The sequence below is a fragment of the Bos mutus genome, chromosome X (assembly GCF_027580195.1).
Source record: "Bos mutus isolate GX-2022 chromosome X, NWIPB_WYAK_1.1, whole genome shotgun sequence".
Classification (NCBI taxonomy): domain Eukaryota; kingdom Metazoa; phylum Chordata; class Mammalia; order Artiodactyla; family Bovidae; genus Bos; species Bos mutus.
In genome coordinates, this window is record NC_091646.1 from 101,465,965 (window position 1) to 101,489,521 (window position 23,557).

General features: G+C 38.7%; 1 long non-coding RNA gene across 1 annotated transcript in view; it reads right to left on the reverse strand.

The window, feature by feature from the left end:
• Positions 1-23,096, reverse strand: part of LOC138986359 (uncharacterized) — a 66,069-nt gene extending 42,973 nt beyond the window's left edge. The window contains exon 1 of the long non-coding RNA XR_011463191.1: positions 22,974-23,096. This is a non-coding gene — a long non-coding RNA (uncharacterized lncRNA). The remainder of the gene's footprint in view (positions 1-22,973) is intronic.
• Positions 23,097-23,557: the final 461 nt, after the last annotated feature.

Genomic DNA, 23,557 nt, shown 5'->3' on the forward strand with positions numbered 1-23,557 from the left:
TGCAATGCAGGAGACATGGGTTGGATTCCTGGGTCGGGAAGATCCCTTGAAGAAGGAAATGGCAACCCACTCCAGTATTCTTGCTGGGAAATTTCATGGATAGAGGATCCTTTCAGGCCACACTTCATGGGGTTGCAAAAAGAGTTGGACATGACAGAATGACTGAGCACACATGCGCAGTGAGGTTCTCACTGGTGGGGATGTTGAACTGAGGAGACACCTGCTCCTGTCACTCACCTCATGTAAACAGAAACACATCTCTTCTCTAAAGTATGAGCTACTGGAGAAGATAAGAGACAAGAAAGGTCTGAAGCATATAATGTTTTCCTTATACAAAAAAGTTTCCTTTAAGTTTCCTTGAGGTCTTAGAAGGATAATGGGGGCATTTGTAGAAACATAGAGGTGAAGTTAAAAAAAATATTCACCAGGCCACTTCCTAATGAGGGAATGCAAGAATTCACAATAAGTGAACTGTTTTGTTTTTTCTCTTACCTAAGTGCTTCTGCCACTCAAATCTTCCCTGCAATCTGAAGCAGAGCACAACTCCACTTCCAACAATGGCAGTGGGTTGACTTGTAATTGGCATCAGATAACATAAGGCAAGAGATATCAAGAGATATTTCCCTGGAGTCTCCATGGTGTAAGTCACAAAAGCAGATGTTTACAACGTGGACTGTGGCAGTCCCAGAACTCCTGAGTGCTCTGTCTCTAGTGAAACAGGCATACATGTGTTCTTTAATTGTGTGTGTGTATGTGTATGTGTGTGTGTATGTGTGCCTGTCTGTTGTACATCATGCTTGCTCAGTCGTGTCTGACTCTTTTGCGACCCCATGGACTGTAGCCTGCCAGGCTCCTCTGTCCATGGGATTTCCCAGACAAGAATATTGGAGTGGGTTACCATTTCTTTCTCCAGGGGATCTTCCTAGATCAGGGATCAAACCCATGTCTCCTGTGTTGGCAAGGCAGATTCTTTACCACTGAGCCACCTGGGAAGCCCATGTGTTAAACATGGCTCAAGGCAAGTACCCTCTGCTGCCTGGGATAAGGGCAGTACTGCCCTCAAGCCACCTGTTAAGATGAAGCTAGTTAGCTTATTATGAAGCTATGCCCAATCATGTAGCATGTTCTTTATACTGAGTTGGCCAAAAAGTTTGTTCTAGAACAGCTTACAGAAAAGCCTGAACGAACTTTTGGGCCAACCCAATATTTGCTGTCACTTTCTGCCTTGGCACTCCTTTCTCTTGCTCTTGATTCTTGCGAGTGCATGCCTCTATAAAGTATTCGCAATAAATATTTGATTTGCTTGTGCTCGCTTCGGCAAGATTGATTTTCTGTGGAACCCAGGCTAAATTAAGTTTCTCTCCAAAGATTACTAGAAAGTGTTCCATGATCACATTGAGAGATCTTGTTTTTCAACTCCCTGTAAAGAATTTATTATTTGGACTTGGTGACTAGAAAGAATTTCAGTATCTACTCTCACTTTTCAATGTTTGAAAATCAAGCCAACTCTCATATCATTATGGCCCTGTTCTCAAAGCCAATGTCTATGTTTTGGAGTTTTTTTGTTTGTTTGTTTCTGTATGTATTTGGCTGTGCCAGGTCTCAGTTGTGGCATGTGGGATCTAGTTCCCTGATCAGGGATCTAACTCGAGCCTCCTGCATTGGGGGCATGAAGTCTTAACCACTGGACCACGAGGCAAGTCCCTGTCTATGTGTTTTAGATAACAATTACTGAAAGCTTAATCTATGTTAGCCACCATATGTTAAGCACCTTGCTTGCATTATCTCATTTAATCCAGATAACAACCTTATTAGACAGATACTATTATCTCTGTTTTACAGATGATGATACTTAGACTTGGCTAGGTCAAAAACTTTGCCCAAGGTCACTTACTGAGGGTCATATAGCTGGTAAATGATAGAAGTTTGCGTTAAACTTCAGTTCTGAATCCACAGTCTGCACTTCTAATCACTGGGCCATACTACCTCTCAGGGATAGAAACTTCTCTCACTTTCTTTGGCATTTGGATCACAGTGTTCTTCCCTATCCCTATGGCCCCTGTTTTCTACCACTTCGTATCACAGACCTTTGCCCTACCTCGTCTCCTCACAGCTTTAACTGACTCTGGAATAGTCACTCTCCTCACTCAAGATTAGAAACTCTGAAGTTTCCCTTCTGATCACAGCCTGCTATCTTACGACCTATCCCATACGTGTTTCTACAAGATGTATATTTTTATCTATCATTGGAATCCAATCCATCTTCTTTAAAAAGATCCCTTTTGGTTTTACTTCATCACCTTCCATTGGGCCTACCTTGCAAATGATCAACCAGCGCATGTACCCACCACCCTATTTTTCTCCTCTTGCTACTGAACTTCTGAAGGCTATACAGATTGAAAAGTACAAACATCTCATTAGCTGGGCACTAAGGGCTTTTGAGTCATTCCTTTGTTTTCAAAATTTTGTTTGTTTGTATTTAAATGATCAGGTAGTGCATTAGATGTTAGCTATTCAGAGATGAAAGAACGAGTTCTGTCTTCAAGTAACTCACAAATAAACAGTAAATTATAATATATTTCATTCTTGTCTTTAGTCTTCTTTAAATAGCTGTGAGTTAGCGTGATTCAGAAAAACTTCAAGATTGGAAATAGTGACTTAAAAGTCATTACATTCGATTCAAAAAAATGTTCTCACTTGTACTGAACCTAAACAGAGAACTTTGCATCTCTTCATCATGGGTCATGCTAGCATCATTCTCTTACCACTTCCTTAATTAATATTTTGGAAGTTAACTTTCTTTCCATTCAGCTCAGTCACACAGTCATGTCTGACTCTTTGTGACCTCATGGACTGCAGCACGTCAGGTTTAACTGCCCTTCATCATTGTCCAGAGTCTGCCCAAACTCATGTTCATTGAGTCAGTGATGCCATCCAACCATCTCGTTCTTTCCATTACACATGGCCTTTCTCCATCATACCAGGCATGAGGATGCTACTTAACTGTTAACTATACCACATCAGAATCTGGAGTAATACCAAGATCTTTACAAAGCAAGTTGGAAAGAGAGAAGTGTGTAAAAAAGAGAGAAGAGGGACTTACCTGGGGTCCAGTGGCTAAGACTCCATGCTCCCAATGTCGGGGGGGGGCTGGGTTCGATCCTGCTTAGGGAACTAGATCCCACATGATGCAATTAAGAGTTTTCATGCTGCAACTAAAGATCCCACGTGCTGCAATGAAGATGGGAGATCCTACATGGCACAGCTAAGACGCAGAGTAGCAAATAAATAAAATAAATACTTTTTTAAAAAAGAGAGAGAAGAAATGTTGAGAGAGAAGTATATGCCACAGGAGACTACAGAACCCTGGAAGTCAAAATGATGTTTTAAGGAGAGAATGTCAATTAGACTTTTCAACTAGGAGAGCATTAGAGATTTTTTCCCAAGCATGTTCAACAGAGTGGTAGATGTAGTAGCCAGGGGCAAAAGCTTGAGAACTAACAGGATGAATTTGAAGTGTTTGTGGTACATGCAAAAGGAGGTTGAAAACACAGACCTGGAATTGGACGAGATATTTGTGTGGGATATAAAGATCCTGGAACTGACAATATGCAAGAATTGTTCAGTTGTCCAGTCATATCCAACTCTTTGCAATCCCAGGGACTGCAGCACACCAGGCCTCCCTGTCCCCCATCATCTCCCAGAGTTTGCCCAAGTTCATGTTCATTGCATTGGTGATGCCATCCAGCCATCTCATCCTCTAATACCCTCTTCTCCTTCTGCCTTCAATCTTTCCCAGCATCAGGGACTTTTCCAATGAGCCAGCTGTTTGCATCAGGTGACCAAAATACTGGAGTTTCAGCTTCAGCATCAGTCCTTCCAATGAGTATTCAAGGTTGATTTCCCTTAAGACTGACTGGTTTGATCTCCTTGCAGTCCAAGGGACTTTCAGGAGTCTTCTCCAGCACCACAGTTCAAAGTCATCAATTCTTTGGCACTCTGCCTCGTTTACAAGAACATTAACATGAGTTAATGCAAGAATTAACTCATGGAAAATATATAAAGTCTAGAAGAGTATGAAGATTGGGATTGTAGTAAAAAAAAGAATGTTTAAGGCCAGAGTAGAGCTAAGCCTGTAAAAGAGGCTGATATAGAGTGGCTAGAGAGGCAAGAAAATGATGTCACTCCATGTGGTGGAATAGGTTTCAAAGGGAGAGAAAGTGAAACTATTAACTTCTGTCAGAAGGACATCAGATAGAGAAACATTTAGTTTTAGCAACTGGGAGGTCACTGGGAACCTCTGCAAAGCAGTTTCAGTAAAGAAGAGCTGTCATAGGTCAGACCATTAAGTAAATGTACATAGTGTAGACTACTTTTTAAACTATTTTTGGCAGTGAAGGGAAGGAGAAAGGCTAAGATTGATAAGAGGAAAACTTAGGACCCAAAAGAGATGACTTGTTTGATTGCTTTCCATTTGTTTGTTGTTTTAGAAGACAAAAATAGTCTTTTAGAGATCTAAGTAACTGGAGGAAGAAGGGAATTAAATAAAGTAAGATCACTAAGGAAGAAGGAAAATATAAAATCCATAGCACAAGGGTTTGGATTAGATTGGAGAAAGACAGAAACATCTCATAAATAGACACTAGAGGGAACAGGTAGGGTTGATACAGATACAAGATAAGTAGATACATGTGTTGAATAATGACATTGTGGAAGGCCAAGACATTGGGGTTCAATACCTTCTGATATTGAACACGGCAGGAGCAGGCTAGAAGAGGTGGTTGGCCTGATCAACTGGCTTCAATTTCTTGGTAGCGAGTATACTATACTCACTAAATTTAGGTGTAAAATTTAAATTTTACATTCCCCAAAATCTAAAGTTTCACTCAGCCCATACAGAAAAGGAAAACATAATGGATTCTTATAACATGACAGAAAAAAAATACATGATTTTAAAAATCAGGAGAAACAAAGTTTAGCTGTGAATTCTGGAGGAATTTTACCTATATTAGAGATTGGGACAGTACATGGGACTGTGATGAACACATTCAAGCTGGCAGGCTATCTATCGGCATTAGGAAAGCCTGCCAACAAAGCTTTACCCTTAGGACTAAAGTTCAGATATTATTCAAGGCTGGAGAAGTTTGGCAAAAAAAAAAAAAAAATAGAGGATTTGGATGCTAGTAATGTCATCAAGGTAGCAGGGTACAGTTACCACAGTGGTTGAATAAGAAATTTAAGGCTTTCCAAAAAAAAAAAAAAAAGGAACCCATTTATAAGAGAAAATCAGAATTAGAACTGATGACTTGATGTTGAGGATTAAAGTAGAATTTATTAAATACTTGATGACAATAACCCAGTGGTTCTCCCTTGTGGAGTAATCTGGGGAGCTGTAAAAACCACTAAAGCCTGAGTGTCACTCCTGGAGTCTAACTGGCCTGGGAAGAGGCCTGGACACGATTTTTACAAGCTTTGTTAGATAATTCTAGTGGATAGTGAAACTGAGAGCTATGGCTCAAACGAGAACCTGTCCCACAGGTGGAAATGAGACTGGATGGAATCAGAGATTTCTTAATGTTCCTAAGATTCTGAATTGACTGGACAAAAATTAATTTTGTCATTTCTCTGCATTCCCTCCCCACTTCTAGTGCACATTCTTTGGCTTTCTATGAATCTCGAAATGATTTAGGCTCAAAAAAGTTCTCTACTCCTCACAGAAAGTTTCTAAGTTTGTATTCCTTCTCAGCTCTCTCTCTTATAACCCCAGGAATGATCATTTGACATCTTTTCTCCAAACTTTACCCAGAATATTTTTTTAACTTTCACTTCACTTTATTTTTATTTATTTTTTAAGTTAATTTTTTTATTGAAGGATAATTGTTTTACAGAATTTTGTTGTTTTCTTTCAAACCTCAACATGAATCAGCTACCCAGAATATTTCTTCTCTTCATTCCCACTGACTCATTCTCATTCTACCTACACCATGTGTAATTCAAAGTCTGATTAACTATTACTGCATAAATCATATCCCCATATCTGGTTGCTTTGCCCTGCAGTGTTTATTCTCCAAGCAATTCACTGTGTCTTCCTGATACACTTGTCTTCTTATTTCTCAGCTAATCTCAAGAGTTCCATCATCTGTTGAAAAAGCCTCACCCAAAGACGTTGCACTTTCAATGCAAAGGGCACAGCTTCAATCCCTGGTTGGGGAACTTAGATTCCACATGTCACACAGTGTGGTCAAAAAAAGAAAAGAAAGCCTTACCTTAGCATTCAAGGTCTTTGAAGTAGACTCTGTTGATGCCCTTTCCCATACCCTCTCAGCTATCATGAGTATAACTGAAGCTATAGATAGACACAATTCCCAACCTGCTGTCAAATTTTCATCTCAAGCTCCTGTGTTTCTCCTCTCTCTGAGGCATTTCCCCAACAACTAGGGAGTTCGACTTGCTGCCTACAGTAGCAACCCAGACAAGGGTCGACGTAGTTACCTTACTCCTTAATCCTCAACCAATGCAGAATGAGACTTCAAAGATAAATGACCCAAGTTCCCCCTCTTCCAGTGGAATAATGTGTCCCACATGGTTTACTAGGGGGCTCCCTAAAGGGACTGGGCCCCAGGTGCCCACAGAGGTAACTCGCTCATCAATGAACCCTGTGTTGGTGCTTTTCTCCCTTTACTGTCTCACTTCCTCATTTATACTTCTTGAAAGTAATTTCCAAATAAACAACCTGCAGGCACCCAAATCTTTGTCTCAGAGTCAAGTTTGAAGGGAATCCAAATCAAAATCACCTGACCCAAATTAACCTTAAAAAACAGTCCACACCAAACTGGAAAACCTGAAATTCTCGGAGGGTTTTCTCAACCACATCCAGTACTCATATCATCCCCTTCCTTAGAAAAGCCTTGCTGTCCATTAAAAGAACATTCCCTTCCTCAATATCCAGCTCACATTCAGCCTCTCTGAAATTATGCCCAGTGTTCCCAAGATCAAAGAGATGTCTGGATCATCTTAACTCTCATAGCTCTTTGTATAGTCTCCCCTTACTGGACACACACATATATACATACATACATTATAAGTGAAATCATAATATAAATGCACTGTTCAAACTGTAAATATAGGCTCAATTTGAAACAAAGCAAGCCTTTTCCCACTTTTTCAAACAAGCAGGTTTGAAGAAAAATGGATTTTTCAAAAAAATGAAATAAAACAAACTATTATCCAATGTTCTGCAGAGCACAGATATGGACTGTTACGAGAAAAAATTACAAAGGTTGCCATTATTACCAATAGACTTCATTGTGTTCAGGGAGAATTTTGTTTCTAAAAGAATCACTAAGTTACAGGTTGCATGTAGTTACTGTAATTATAATGGTTAATATGCTAACTAGTAAGAATGAACATCATTACTATAATTCTATGTTTCGGTAGATACTTCTATATTAAATGCATTTTAGATAGATTGGTAGAAAAATAAAACATGACAAAGATGATTTGAAGGCATTCAGTAAAGGATAGGACACTGCTTCACTATATCAATGTGGAAACTCACTTTCCTTTTGGAAAAAAGAACATGGTTTTGTCTCTTGAGATTGATTATTCTTAGCCTTCGGGAAAGCATTAAAATGACATACACACTTCCAGGTACAGTTAAGATCAACATTTCTTTCTCATCTTATAATATACTCAATATTTTATGTAGTGCTCTCAAAGTTCTTTTTCAAATAGGATTCAACCCAGCAAATATTTATTGAGAGTCACATATACAAGGCCCTGTGTTAAGCTGTGAGGGGGTACAAATGTGAACATAACAAGATCTTGGCCCTCAAGGAGTTTTCAGATACCCTGAGCCAATTTATTTATGACTGAGCTTTGTATGAAACTAGCTCTTTTAGCAGTATGAAAAATTTAAAAAAACTATGGCATTGCTGCTGGAGGCAGTACTTGATTAACCCTCCTGTTTTATATCCCCTAAGAGTCATAATCAAGACAGAGAGGAGGAGGTCCTAAAGACATACTTCCTAATCAATTTTTAAAAGATAATTGACATTTAACCAAAGGAAATTACTTTATCATGATGCTTTTGTAGCAAAGAGTACCTCTAAAGACTTAATGTCATTTACAACTAAACAAGCTCTTGATTATACATGACATTCACCAGATGACTAGAACATAGACATTAAAATAATGAAAATCTGTCTGAGATTGAAAAAAAAAACTTTAGCCTCAGGCTAAAACAGAAAAAAAGCAACTCTGTTGTTAATCATGCTGGGAGGACAGAAACAGACAACAGTTGCAAAATTAACAGGAAATGCTGGTTCACTCAAGGCTATGCAATCACTCTCCCTACTCCTTGTCCTGATTTGAATTTTTACTACTTTTCTTAACCAATAATGCTTCCCTGATAGTTCAGCTGGTAAAGAATCCGCCTGCAGTGCAGGAGACCCCAGTTCGATTCCTGGGACGGGAAGATCGCTAGAGAAGGGATAGGCATTCTTGAGCTTCCCTTGTGGCTCAGATGGTAAAGAATCCACCTGCAATGTGGGAGACCTGGGTTCAATCCCTGGGTTGGGAAGATCCCCTGGAGAAGGGAAAGGCTACTCACTCCAGTATTGTGGCCTGGAGAATTCCATGGACTGTACAGTCTATGGGGTTGCAAAGAGTTGGAGACGACTGAGTGACCTTCACTTTCACTTTACCAATAATGCTCCCAGGTACACTGTACTATTTCTATCTATCACTGAGGATACCCAACTGTTAAACTGCCCCTGAGTCATGACAACACTAACCTTTAGTTAATCCCTGCTTTCCCTGATCCCACCTCAGAAACACCAACCAGTTCAGAACTGATCCCCACTTAACTGACTTCACTGAATCTTTTAACAGGAAGCTAAACCTTACAAAAGATGCCTCCATCTTTCTTCTCATTGACAGCAGCAATTCAGTCTCTCCGGGGTGTACTTCTATCACTTCACTGAGACAGCACATAAGATTATGTCAGACTAGGCTTGTCTCTGGTGATCTTTGACTCATTAGGCTTTAATAGCGTGCACACACAGGCACAGAGAGAGTAACAAATATTTAAGTAACACCACCAATAACAAACCTCAACATATTTTTCATAGTTGAGCTGGGAGGTCAAACATTTATTTAAATTATTTAAAAACTTGGTGTGATTTATCCCTTGGAATTGACTTTAAGGATGAGAGTTCATTTATTCCCTTCCTCCTTTCCTCTTTTTCCTTTCCTCCTCTTTCCTTCCTCCCAGCAGTCTTTAATGGTAAACACACTGATTATGAGACTTCCCCAATGGCTCAATGGTAAAGAACCCACCTGCCAATACAGGAGACTTGGGTTCAATCCCTGGGTTGGGAAGATCCCTGGAGAAGGGAATGGCAACCCACTCCACGATTCTTGCCTGGAGAATTTCCTGAACAGAGGAGCCTGGCAGGCTACAGTTCATAGGGTCACAAAGAGTCGGACATGACTGAGTGACAAATGCTTTCAATACTTTTTCACAGTGATTATATATCTGTGTTCTGGAACTAATCAGATATCACCTGGATACATGGTTGCTTTGCACCCCCCTTCCATCCTTGTAAGATACCTGTTTAAAACTCAAATCAGTGACCTAAGTCTATACCTTAAGGAATCAGAAAAAGAGCAAACTAAACACAAAACTAGTAGAAAAAGGAAATAATAGAGATTAGAGTGGAAATAAATAAAATAGAGACTAGAAAAAATAATGAAAAGAATCACTGAAACCAAAACTCGGTTCCTTCAAAAGATGAACAAAATTGACAAGCATTAGCTAGACTGACCAAGGACAAAAGAGACTAGACTCAAATTACTAAAATCAGGAAGAACAGTAGGGACTTCACTGGAACCTTGCAGAAATAAAAAGGATTGTAAGACAACACTATGAACAGCTACGTACCAACAAATTAGATAACCTAAAGTAGATGGACAAATTCTTAAACACACAAACTACCAAATCTGACTCAGTAAGAAATATAAAATCTGAATAGATCTATAACAAGCAAAGGGATTGAATCAGTAAGCAAACAACTTCCAAGAAAGAAAAATCTTGGACCAAATGACCTCACTAATAAATTCAACCAAATGTTTAAAGACCAATTAACATTGATCCTTCCCAAACTCTTCCAAAAAACAGAAGAAGAGAAATTACTTCTAATCTCATTTTATGAGTATTATCCTGATATCAAAACTATACAAAGACATCACAAGAAAAGAAAACTAAAGACCAATATCCCTTAGGAATATAGATGCAAAAATCTTCAACAAAGCATTAGCAAAGGTTAATGTTTGTTAACATTAGCAGCATGTTAAAAGGATTATATACCATGCCCAGTGGAACATATACCAGAAACATAAGGGTGGTTCAACATATAAAATTCAACTGATGTAATACATATTTATAGAAATGAAGGAAAAAGACACATGATCACCTCAATTGATGAGAGAAAACATTTACAAGAGATTAATATCTAGAATATAAAAAGAACTCTTACTGCTATTATAAACAACTAAGTTAAAAAGTGGGCAGATTCAGACAGACAGTTCTCTACAGAAGATATGCAAATGACTGGTCAATAAACACACAAAAGATTACCAGCATCATTAGGAAAATTTAAATAAAAAACGCAGTGAAATACCACTTCACACTCACTAAGATTCTATAATTAAAACAGAAACAAACAGAAAATAAGCAGTGTTGGTAAGGACATGGAGAAGTTTTAATCTTCATAAATTGCTGGTTCTATGAAAAACAGTTTGACTGTTCCTCAGAAAGTTAAATATAGCATTATCATATAAGCAAGCAATTTCACTCCTAGGTATATACCCAAAAGAAATCAAAACATATATCCAAACAAACATTTGTACATGAATGTTGATAGCAGCATTATTCATAATAGCCCAAAGCAGAAAAAACCCAGTTTCTGTATAACACAGAAAACTCTACTCAATATTCTGTAATAAACTATATGGGAAAATAATCTGAAAAAGAATGAACATATGTGTGTGTATATATATAACTGAATCACTTTGCTGTACACCTGAAACTAACACATTGTAAATCAACTATACTTTAATATATCAGTAAAATAAAAATTAAACATCCAGTATCCATCAACTAGTGAGTAGATAGATAATATGTGGTACATTCACACAATGAGACAAATTTGGCCATAAAAAGGAAAGAAGTATTGATATATACTACAACATGGATGAATCTTGCAAACACAACACTAAGTGAAACAAGCTATACACAAAAGGTCATATATTGTGAGCTCATTTTATCACCTTTTTAGATTCCACATATGGGTGATATCACATGCTATTTGTCTTTTTCTGTCTGGCTTACTTCACTTAGTAAGATAATCTCTAGGTCCATCCATGTTGCTACAAATGGCAGCACTTTATTGTTTTTTAGGGCCAAGTAATATTCCATTGTGTATATGAATCACATTTTCGTTATCCATTCCTCTGTCAATGGACACAGGTTGCTTCCATGTCTTGGCTATTGTAGATAGTGCTGCTATGAACATTGGGGTGCATGTATCTTTTCAAATTAGAGTTTTCATCTTTTCCAGATATATGACCAGGAGTGGGATTGCTGGATCATATGGTCATTGCTATATTTACTTTTTTAAGGAACCTCCAGAGTGTTTTCCATAGTGGCTGCACCTATTTACAATCCCACCAACAGTGTAGGAGGATTCTCTTTTCTCCAAAGCCAAGTGAGGTTTCTTTTTAAATAAATACAAATTGACACTCATACGTTAGATACAGAAAATATACATTAGCTCAACATCTCCACACATGGTGACACTACTGTCAACTTACCCACTTGTTACCACTTATCCTCTGTCCCAGCCACACTTGTCTCTTTTCAGTTCCTTGAATATGCAAAGATGTATTGCATTTTAGGGTTTTGTCCAGCTGTACCTTCCACCTGAAAGGTTCTTTCTTCCCCTGGCAAACCCCATGTACTCTTCAGGGCTTGACTTCAGTATGATTTTCAAAGAAAGTATTTCCTGACACTCTTATATTGAATGAAATAATTGACAGAAAATGCTTAGCACAGTATGTGTAATATACTAACTGTTCAATAAAAATCTGCTGAATGAAAAGACTCTCACTGATCAATAATGCAAAATGGGTCAAATATGCAGGACACATTGAAAAATATCCTGGTATGACATAGAGTTTGAATATTTTGGACATCTGTATATGCATACTGTCACAATGATTTCAGTTAAGATTTAAATCAAGTACTTAGGCATAAAACATATTTTAGTTACCTCACATGAGTTAAATGCTCATATTTGGGCAAAAAGCCTTTGTCTAATTTATCTTCAAAATTATTGCTACAGAAAATTCCCTGTCATCACTCTATGTTTCAAAGGCATATCATGCTATTTGCAGGAGCAACATGGCATGTGAATAACTGCGTGGAGCAGGAATAAGGTCGGCTTTCATGGTAATAAAAACACATCTACATTTTTACAGATTAACTGAAGTAACAGACCTTGGGATAATGTCTCCATGATACTGATAAATTGAATACAAAAGGCTTGATAGGGAAAAAATCCTCTTCTTACTTTTTTATTTATCTCATTTACATTTTTATAGCAGTTGTTAAGTAAAGTTTAACTTTAATTTTCTTCAACCAAGTTTTGGCTTGGTGAATATTGACAAAGAAGGAAAAAAGTTTCTGAGCCCCTGTATTATAATTGGTTTGTTAATTGGCTAGATAATGGAAAACAGAATTGAGACTTCACTGTTCCTTTGTATTAATTTGGAGAATCTAAAATAGGATGTTGCTGCTACGGCTGTGGCTGCTAAGTCGCTTCAGTCATGTCTAACTCTGTGCGACCCCAAAGATGGCAGCCCACCAGGCTCCCCCGTCCCTGGGATTCTCCAGGCAAGAACACTGGAGTGGGTTGCCATTTCCTTCTCCAATGCATGAAAGTGAAAAGTGAAAGTGAAGTCGCTCAGTCATGTCTGACTCCTAGTGACCCCATGGACTGCAGCCTACCAGGCTCCTCTGTCCATGGGATTTTCCAGGCAAGAGTACTGGAGTGGGTTGCCATTGCCTTCTCCTAAATAGGATGTTGTGACCCATCTAATCTGCAACACTGAATCTTAGTGTTATATTCTTAGTCATCACAAAAATGCAGAGGAAAAGCAATCTGACTTGCTTTGAAATCTGTGGAAGTGGTTGAGTGGTTGTATCAGGGATAAAATTGGGAATTACATTTGTCATAGTGGAAGAGTGGTGAATGGGTTGAAATATGTATTGTTTGCCTATAATAGGTGAAGCTTCATATAAAAAATGTGTTCCCTCGTACCTGGTATCGGAGAAGGCAATGACAACCCACTCCAGTACTCTTGCCTGGAAAATCCCATGGACGGAGGAGCCTGGTAGGCGGCAGTCCATGGGGTCGCTAAGAGTCAGACATGACTGAACAACTTCACTTTCACTTTTCACTTTCATGCATTGGAGAAGGAAAATGGCAACCCACTCCAGTGTTCTTGCCTGGAGAATCCCAGGGGCGGCAGAGCCTGGTGGGCTGCCATCTATGGGGTCACACAGAGTCGGACACGACTGAAGCGACTTAGCAGCACCAGCAGCTTTAATATTTAAAAGGAACACAATGCAAGTTCATATAAAGTGGAACTTACTGACAAATGCGGAACGTTCCTGGCATGTAGATGGCCCTGTGGTAGACGGGACTATTCACCACCTCCTCTCATTGGAGAGAGGCTTACAAACCCCTGTCTCATTGACATCGGATTTGGCCATGTAACTTGAAATGTTCACTCCTGCTGTAAAATTATATATCATGACACTACTGAAATTAGAAGTAGCCATATGACTTGCTTTAGCCAAAGAAATATGGCTACGTGAGGTGTGTTTCATTTCTAAGCAGAAAATTTATAATCTCATGGATCAAATTCTCTCCTTTCTGTCACAAAACCAGCCACATTCCAGATGGAATCTGCCCTGTCAACCTGGATTTTGGAGAGAAGACAGCATGAAACAGCACAACCTACTCATATCATAAGCAAGAAACACACCTTTGCTCTTTTAGGAGACTCAGTTTTAAGGGGTTGTTATATGGCATAACTTAGCCCAAGTGGACTGATACAGATCCCAAGATGAAGATGTTGCTTACAAAAATGAGTAAGACATGATTTGCATCCTCAAGAACCTCACTGTATAAGAGAGAAATAAAGAGACCAAAATAATTACAAAACAAGATGTTGAAAGCTTACAGGATATGAGGAAATTACTATAGTTACACTGAAGAAAGAGAGACACATCTATTGGGGGGGGTTTGGGGAATACTTTATGTGGGAAATAACACTGAATTTGAATTTGGAAGGCCACAGAAGGGTTCAAAGATTCTTTTTTTTAAAGGGGTACATTATAGAAACAAATATTGTGTTCAAAAGTTTAAAGGAAATTAATTTTAAAGAAATAATAAGAAGCATGATGTGTTTTGAGGATGTGTAATGCCTGTGTGGGCATCTATAACACGGGGAAAAGTTGAAAGATGGATCCACAAAAGGTGTGAGATTATGAAAGATCTTCTATACCATGCTAGACAGGGAAGCTCCAGGCACATGAGAATTCTAATTTCACCTCTGACATTAAATATTCTACCCATGAAAAAGGACATTAGTTTCTTAATCTGTACAATGCGATCAATAACACCTACCTCGCAGATCTTGTTTCGAGAACAAAAGCAGTACCTAATGCTCAATAAATCTTAATTTCCTCCTAGACCCACTATGGGATGGAGGTGATGTTTAATGTAAGGGGGATGTGTTTGGAGGGTTTTTAAGCAATGGATTGATGGGATCAAAATCTTATTTTAGAAAGATCACTCTGGAAGCACTTGGAAGATGAAGTTAGGAGGATGATGAGAGGCAGGGAAGCCATTTAGGAGTTCAGTGACATGAAATAAAAGATGAGGACTCTAGCAAAGGCAGTAATAATACCTGGCTTTCCCCGTTCCTTCTTATGAACTTCTTATATGTCATGGGCATATATCAATGCTCGTGACAGGACAGGGAAGCAGTTTCCTTGGGTCCCAATTTTCCAAAGGTGAATGATGGTGACCCTTTGCTAGCCACCCGAGTATAGGTACTGAACCCTCGCTATTGAAGGCCATGTATTTAGGGACTGACACTTTTCAAGGTCTAGGTTACTATGCCTTACCCTGTGTTTCAAGTCCTACCCTTCACTATCATTTCTCTCCCATCCCCTTATCACTCTGCTAACCTGATGAACTGATCAGTATTAATGTGATAATGGGACAAAACCTTTTCATTAATTACAGTTTCCATGTTTGCTTTCATCTGGGTTTTCTGAAGACTTTATTGTCCTCCAATACTACTACTATTATTTATTATGACATAATGAATATGATGTTGAGTTTCATTTTTAAGATCGATTCTCAATCTCAGCTGCTCATTAGAATTACCTGGGGAGTTTTTCCAAACTCTTTATGCCTAGGTTACTAGCCATGCCTCATACTAATTAAACCAGAATCTCTGGGAGTGGGATCCAGTCCTAAGTAAGTAATTTTTCAAACTTGCCAGGTGATATCAAAGAGCAGCCACATTTGAGAAGCAGAGATTTATGGAGTGACTTAGATGGAACTAAGGGGTCGCCTTTCCCCTGGAGAAGGAAATGGCAACCACTACAGTATTCTTGCCTGCAGAATTCCACAGACAGAGGAGCCTGGCAGGCTACAGTCTCCAAGGTCGCAAAGAGTCAGACACGACTGAGCACACACACATTTGCAAGCTTTAAGGTGCATACAAATCACCATGGGGATCTTGCTCAACTGCAGATTCTGATTCAATAGATCCGGGGCCAGGCCTGAGCTTTTGCATTCCTAACAAGCTCCCCAGTGATGCTGGTGCTCTGCTCTGAAGACACACTTCACATAGTCAGGACTTAGCGAACATTAATACCTTTATGATGAAACCATTTTAGGATATTTCAAGGGAAACATTATTATTTGTGATTATCAAGGAACAATTTTTTTCCTTCCCCTTTCCTCCTAGAGCTATATTTGGAATTTTAACTAAGTATGTGCCCCTGTTTAGTCATCCCTTTTATAAGTAATCGATGGACTGGTGATCAAAAGCCAACGTGCTTTGCTTAACTAAAACTCAGCAGAGATTTGCACATAGTGAAACACTGCACTATACAGTGAAGCCTTTTAATAGGACTTGCTGGTACTGACCCTTACTCAAAGAACACTGAAACGATATCAAGCAAAAACAAAAAAAGATACCAAGTAAACTAATACATTTAGAATTATCTTTTCTGTCTGAAAAGGAAGTACTTATTATGAGGTTAAAATTTACCTGCTGAATTAAAAGATGTCAATAACACAAAAGTTACTTCACTCACCTTATGCACAGCAAAGGAAACCATCAAGAAACGAAAAGACCACCTATTGAATGGGAGAAGACATCTGCAAATTGTATAACCCATAATGGATGAATATCCAAAATATATAAACAGCTCATATACCTCTAACAACAACAACAAAACCCTGATTTTTAAATGGGGAGAAACCTGAATAAACTTTTTTCCAAAGAGGACATACAGATAGCTAAGAGGCACATGAAAAACTCCTCAACATCACTAATTAGTAGAGAAATGTAAATCAAAACTACGGTGACGTATCACCTCACACCTATCAGAATGTTGTCATTGTTCAGTCACTAAGTCATGTCTGACTCTTTGTGACCCTGTGAACTGTAGCCCACCAGGCTCCTCGTCCATACGATTTCCCAGGCAAGAATAGTAGAATGGGTTGCCATTTCCGTCTCCAGGGGATCTTCCTGGATCAGGGATTGAACCTGTGTTTCCTGCATTGGTAGGCAAATTCTTAACCACTAAGCTACTAGGGGAGCCCACCTGTTAGAATGGTTAACATCAAAAAGTCTACAAACGATAAATGTTAGCCAGGATGTGGAGAAATGGGAATGCTTCAGCACTGTTGGTGGGAATGTAAATTGGTATAGTCATTGCAGAAAATAGTATAGCGGTGGCACTAAAAACAGAACTACCATATTCTCCAGCAATTCCATTCCTGGGTATATATTTGAAAAAAGTGAAAACACTAACTTGAAAAGATACATGTACCCCAATGCTCACAGAAGCATCATTTACAATACCCAAGATATGGAAGCAACCCAAGTGTCCACCAACAGATGGTGAGGGTGTTAGGCTCAGTGAAATAAGTCAGGCAGAGAAAAACAAATACTGTACGTTATCACTTATATGTGGAATCTAAAAAATAAAACAAATGAATGTATATAACAAAAGAGAAATGGACTCATAAAGAACAAACTAGTGGTCACCAGTGGGGAAAGAAAGGGAGAAGGGGCAAGAGAAGGGTGGGGGATTAAGAGATACAAACTATTAGGTATAAAAACATAACAACATGAATGTATTATACAACACAGGGAAATATGGCCATTATTTTGTAATAACTTGAAATAGAGTATAATCTATAAAAATATTGAATCACTGTACTGTATATCTGAAACTACTATTAAAAATCAGCTATACTCCAAAAAATACATACAAAATTTTTCAAAAGTTACTTCACTCACACACAGAGTTATAGATTTGAGAGAAATGTCAAATCATATTTTATTTATACATTTCTGTACTCCCTGGTGGCTCAGACGGGTAAGAATATACCTGCAATGTGGGAGACTTGAATTTGATCCCTGGGTTGGGGAGGTCTCCTAGAGGAGGGCATGACAACCCACTCCAGTAGTCTTGCCTGGAGAATCCTCATAGACAGAGGAGCCTGGCGGGCTATAGTCCATGAGGTTGCGAAGAGTCGGACACAACTGAGTGACTAAGCACAGCACAACACTTCTAGTACTGGTGTATGTTGGCAGAATTTTTGTGAAAAGTTTAACTTCTTATTTGTGTGTCCTTTCTTATATGTGGAAAGTAAGTAAGTAAAGTCACTCAGTCGTGCCTGACTCTTAGCGACCCCATGGACTGGAGCCTACCAGGCTCCTCCATCCATGGGATTTTCCAGGCAAGAGTACTGGAGTGGGGTGCCATTGCCTTCTCTGACTGTATAGCATAGGGAACTCTTATCTACTCAATGCTCTGTGGTGACCTAAATGGGAAGGAAATCTAAAAAAGAGGGGATATATGTATATGTATAACTAGTTCAGTTTGCAGCAGAAACTAACACAAACATTGTAAAGCAACTATACTCCAATAGACATTTTTAAAAAAAGAATGTGTAAGTCTCATGGGAGAAGCAAGCAATAAACAGACAAAGAGATTAGGTAGATAGAGCCCAAAAAGAAAAGTAAAGAAAGCAACAAGTATAAAGAATGACAGATGTTCTATTTTAGACACGGCAGTCAGGCAGGGCGGGTCTCTCTGAGGACATGACATTTGAACAAAGTCTAATGGAAGTTAAAAGAATGAACCGTGTGATTATCTGCAGGAAGAGGTGTAAAGGATGAGGGAAGCTACAGGCTTGAGGAACATCAAGGGAGCCATGTAGCTAGAGCATACAAGTGACAGGTAGGAGCTGGAAAGAGCCAGGGCCAGCTCCTGCAAGATTTTAAAAACAAGGTCCTAGACCGCTAGGCTTTTCTAAGTGTGACAGAAAGGCATGCAATCTCACTTATATTTTTATGGGTTTTAGGGGCTTTTTTATGCTTGTTTGTTTTGGATGTGCTATGCAGCATGTGGGATCTTAGTTCCGCAACCAGGGATCAAACCCATGCCCCCTGTATTGGAAGTACAGAGTCTTTACCTCTGCCATGCCAGCCAAGTCCCAATTTCACTTATATTTAAGCATAACTCTTGGAGAACTAGCTGTAGGCAGAGAATGAGCAGAAACAGGAGATCAGTTAGGAGGTTACTACAGGAATTGAGATCAGAAAAGATGGGAGGCATGAGCCAGGTATAGTGATGACAGTCATGGGAAAGTGCTGGATCTGAGATACCTTTTGAAGGGAGAGTTGAGAAAATTGACTATTGGGTTGGATACAGGCTCTGAATCAAGGATAACTCACACTGGAATGAGAGGCCAGAAGCTTCAGAAACACGTCCAAGCAATGTAGTTTGAGGACCTGGATCAAGCCACACCTCAAAAAGAAGTCTGTGCAAATGTTCAGGTTTTGTTTAAACTTCTTGGAATAGACTGAAAAAATCTTAAGAACCTGTGAATAATGTCAAAGTATTTAAAAATTCCCCCAATACACATGCAAGGCTATGACCCCTACTTTTGCAGAAAGTTGTGGCTATCTGGTGAAACTGTGCTGTTTTATTGGTAAATAGTACAGGTTGTTTTTTTTTTTCCTCCTAATATATCTATGAAGATAGCTGATAATACTGTTGAATAAAGGCCCAGTCAGGACCAACACGTATTCAATTGCTAGCTGAATGTTCTTGCCTACTTCTCCCACTCAAGCCTTACTTATCTAAAGAAATGGACATCTTGGGACATAACGGTAACATGGTCTTCAGAGATGAACAAACTCAGCAGAAGAGTGAGGATGTAGTCATTCTTTCACCTCAACTCATTCCCGTTATCAAGTGAGACTGACATAAGGCCAGTAAATTTAGGATGCTGAGCTATGAACTTCTCTCTCAGAGGTCTCTTATCCCCTGCCCTGTATCCTCTTGCCTGCACCTCTGATTTAAGCACAAGTGGGTGGATGGTTGGTTCCATATGGCCTGTGGCCTTTTTTCATATTAACTGTGTTTTGCAACACTATGGATACTGGTGGAATCTTGGGGCAATATTCAACCTTGGAAAATGGAAACTAACAAATAATGACTGCTGGCTCATTCCTGGGTGGACAATTCTGGGAGGCAGTCTGTATCTCTCTCTGGAGGCCCTGGTAAACTTACTCCTGGTGCCCAGAGCAGTGACCTCAGTTATGCACCTTGATGTTGGATTCCCCTCATTCCCAGCTTCATTTTTCCTGCATTCTCATCACTGTTTTCTGGGGCCATCTCCCCAGGACACGTGGGTGGTACTCATAGAGGGTTCTGCTCCAGAGAATTCAAGCTAACACAGCTTCTTTTTAATAACACAGACACACCCATCATGGCAAAAGCATCAGTTTGGAAATGAAAATCTTGGTTTTCTTTGTCACCAGCATTTGGCTTGGCTCCAAAGAAATTCACCTACATCCATTCACATATTTTTGGTTCTTCATATGTTTGTCATTCCAGCCTCAGAGAAAGCAATTAGGTTTTACAGCACTACTAATGTTAGGTGCATTTAACTCCAAACTTGAATAACTTATTATCAAATGTAGAATCTCTTATTTCAAATGCATTTTAGACATATATGTACAGAGAATTCCAAATGCACATATTTGATTTAGTTAAGCAATATATCACTTCACAAAGACTGATGCTTCAGATTTAAAGAAATCACAATCTAACCATAATAACTCACATTTATGATGCATTTGTTAATCATTTCATACATTTGACAATGTTGTAAAGCAAACACAGATAATATATTTATTATAATTTTTGAGACTATCAAGTTAGAAATCAGAGTGGTTACAACAGGTAGCTATTTACCAATGGCATTTTTCACAGAACTAGAACAAAACATTTTTTAATTTGTATGAAAACACAAAAGACCCCTAAAAGCCAAAGCAATCCCGAAAAAGAAAAACAGAGCTGGAGGAATCAGGCTCCCTGACTTCAGACTATTCTAAAAAGCTACAACGGCCAAAACAGTTTGGTGCTGGCACAATGACAGAAATATAGATCAACAGAACAGGACAGAAAGCCCAGAAATAAACTCATGCATTTATGGTCAATTAATCTTTGACAAAGGAGGCAAGAATACACAATGGAGAAAACACTTTTCAATAAGACGTGCTTGGAAAACTGGACAACTACATGTAAAAATATAACATCAGAACATTCTCTAATACCATACACACCAAAAAAACTCTAAACATATCAAAGAACTAAATGTAAGGCTAGATACTATAAAACTCTTAGAGGAAAACATAGGCAGAACACTCTCTAACATAAACCTTTTTTGACCCACCTCCTAGAGTAATGAAAATAAAAACAAAAATAAACATATGGGACCAAACTAAATTTAAAAGCATTTGCATAAGAAAGGAAACCAGAAACAAAATGAAAAGACAACCCACAGAATGGGAGAAAATATTTGCAACTGAAGCAACTGACCAGGGATTCACCTTCAAAATATATAAACAGCTCATGCAGCTCTATGTTAAGAAAAACAACCCAATCAAAAAATGGGCAGAAGATCTAAATAGTCATTTCTCCAAAGAAGACACAAAGATGGCCAAGAGGCACATGAAAAGATGCTCAACACTGCTAATTATTAGAGAAATGCAAATCAAAACTACATTGAGGTATCACTTCACACAGTCAGAATAATCATCATCAAAAAGTCTACGAACTATAAATGTTGGAGAGGTTATGGAAAAAGGGAACCCTCCTACACTGCTTGTAGGAATATAAGTTGGTACAACCATTATGGAGAACAGTACAGAGGTTCCTTAAGAAACTAAAACTAGTACTACTATATGACCCAACAATCCTACTCCTGGGCATATATCTGGATAAACTATAACTCAAAAAGATAATGCACCCCAATGTTCACTGTAGCACTATTTACAACGGCCAAGACATGAATATATCCTAGATGTCCATCAACAGAGGAATGATTAAAGAACATGTGGAACATAAACACAATGGAATACTACTCAGTCACAAAAAAGAATGAAATAATGCCATTTGCGGCAACATAGATGGACCTAGAGATTGTCATACTAAATGAAGTAAGTCAAAGACAAAATATCATATGATATCACTCGTGTGGAATCTATTTTTTTTTTTTAATGAGACAAATGAATTTATTTTCAAAACAGAAACATACTCACAGATTTGGAAATAAACTGATGGTTACCAAAGGGGAAATGTGATTTGGGAGAAGGGATAAGGAGAAGGATAAGAGATAAGGATTAACACACATACACTGCTATATATAAAATAATCAACAAGGACCTACTTTATAGCACAGGGAACTCTACTCAATATTCTGTAATAACTTAGATCGGAAAACAATCTGAAAAAAATGAATATATATGTAACTGAATTACTATGCTATGCCCCTGAAATTAACACAACATTGTAAATCAACTATACTCTCACAAAATTTAAAAAATAAAACAGGTAGCTAGTATTTGGCAAAATAGAACAGGGCCTTTCTACCAGGGCTGGCAAGGTTGTTGAAACCTATACAGAGATGGGAAGGAAGAAAAGGTTGGGCAATCTAATGAGGTTAAAAGATGTGCAGTTGTGAAGAAACTTCACTCTGTTTCATTAAGTGGGTGTTTGTTGAGTGCCTTTAATATGCCAGGGAATATACAAGGCACTCTATATGTAAGGGTTGTGGGAAGAAGTTGTTAGGAAAAATTGCAGGAGAAAACAAAGCTATTTCCAGGGAGAAAGGTATAACTCCACTTCCAGACCCCAGTATAGGGGGAGGCTGTAACTAAAACTACCATCACCATTGGGGACATAGCTGTGTGGACCAACAGAGTAATGATTTTCCAACCTGCCAGTGAAATCAATTTTAATAGCTTGATAACCAATGGGGCAATCATCCTGAAAGCTGCCAGTCAACTGAATTTATTAATTGGATCACTTGATCAACATCCCCTATTGGGATGTCTTCAAAATTGGTAGATACAGTAAAATAAATTGATTTGAGGAACGTTTTTTTTTTTTTTTTCCTTGCACAGAATGGCTGTTTGATTTAGAAAGCTGATTTTAGAACATTCCAGAATTACAGTGAGCAGATGAGTCATTATTCTAGCTCAGCAACCATGTGACCCCTCAGGCAACAGATTACCTTCTTCGTAGCTCATCTGAAGGAAATAAATAATGATGACTTGATCTTCTTTAGGGGTTTCATGAGTCAGCAGCTAGAGCCTATTAATTCTTCCATCAAGAGAGCTTTCAACATTCTGGTCCTGGAAAAGAAGAGGAGGGAGGTTATCTCTTGGATTTTATCAGCCACTATCTTCCTACATGGTGTTTACCCCATATTTACATTGAAAAGTAAGGAAAACACTACTGTTACTCCCTGGCACCTGTTTACTGAAGGAACTGAGCTCCAAGGCATTTCAGCTCTTTTCAGTCTGTATTGAAAATTCCTATCATGTTTCAGATCACCATGCCTTCCCAGGTCAAGAGCTGCTCACTGTGCAAAGGTCAGTTTACAATTTTACCCAGCTTTATCCCCACCTGTACTTCCCTCCTCCATCCTTTAGTGAACACTGCATTACTTTGAAGTTGAAGGTTGCACTGGGGCAGGCAGAGTAGCTTTACTCCCACCCTGAGTTGAAACAGATAAAGGATTCTACAGAGCAGGTGTTCAATGGACCAAGGTCATCGAACAATGACTCAGTGTAAATACTCAAACTGCAGTTGCAG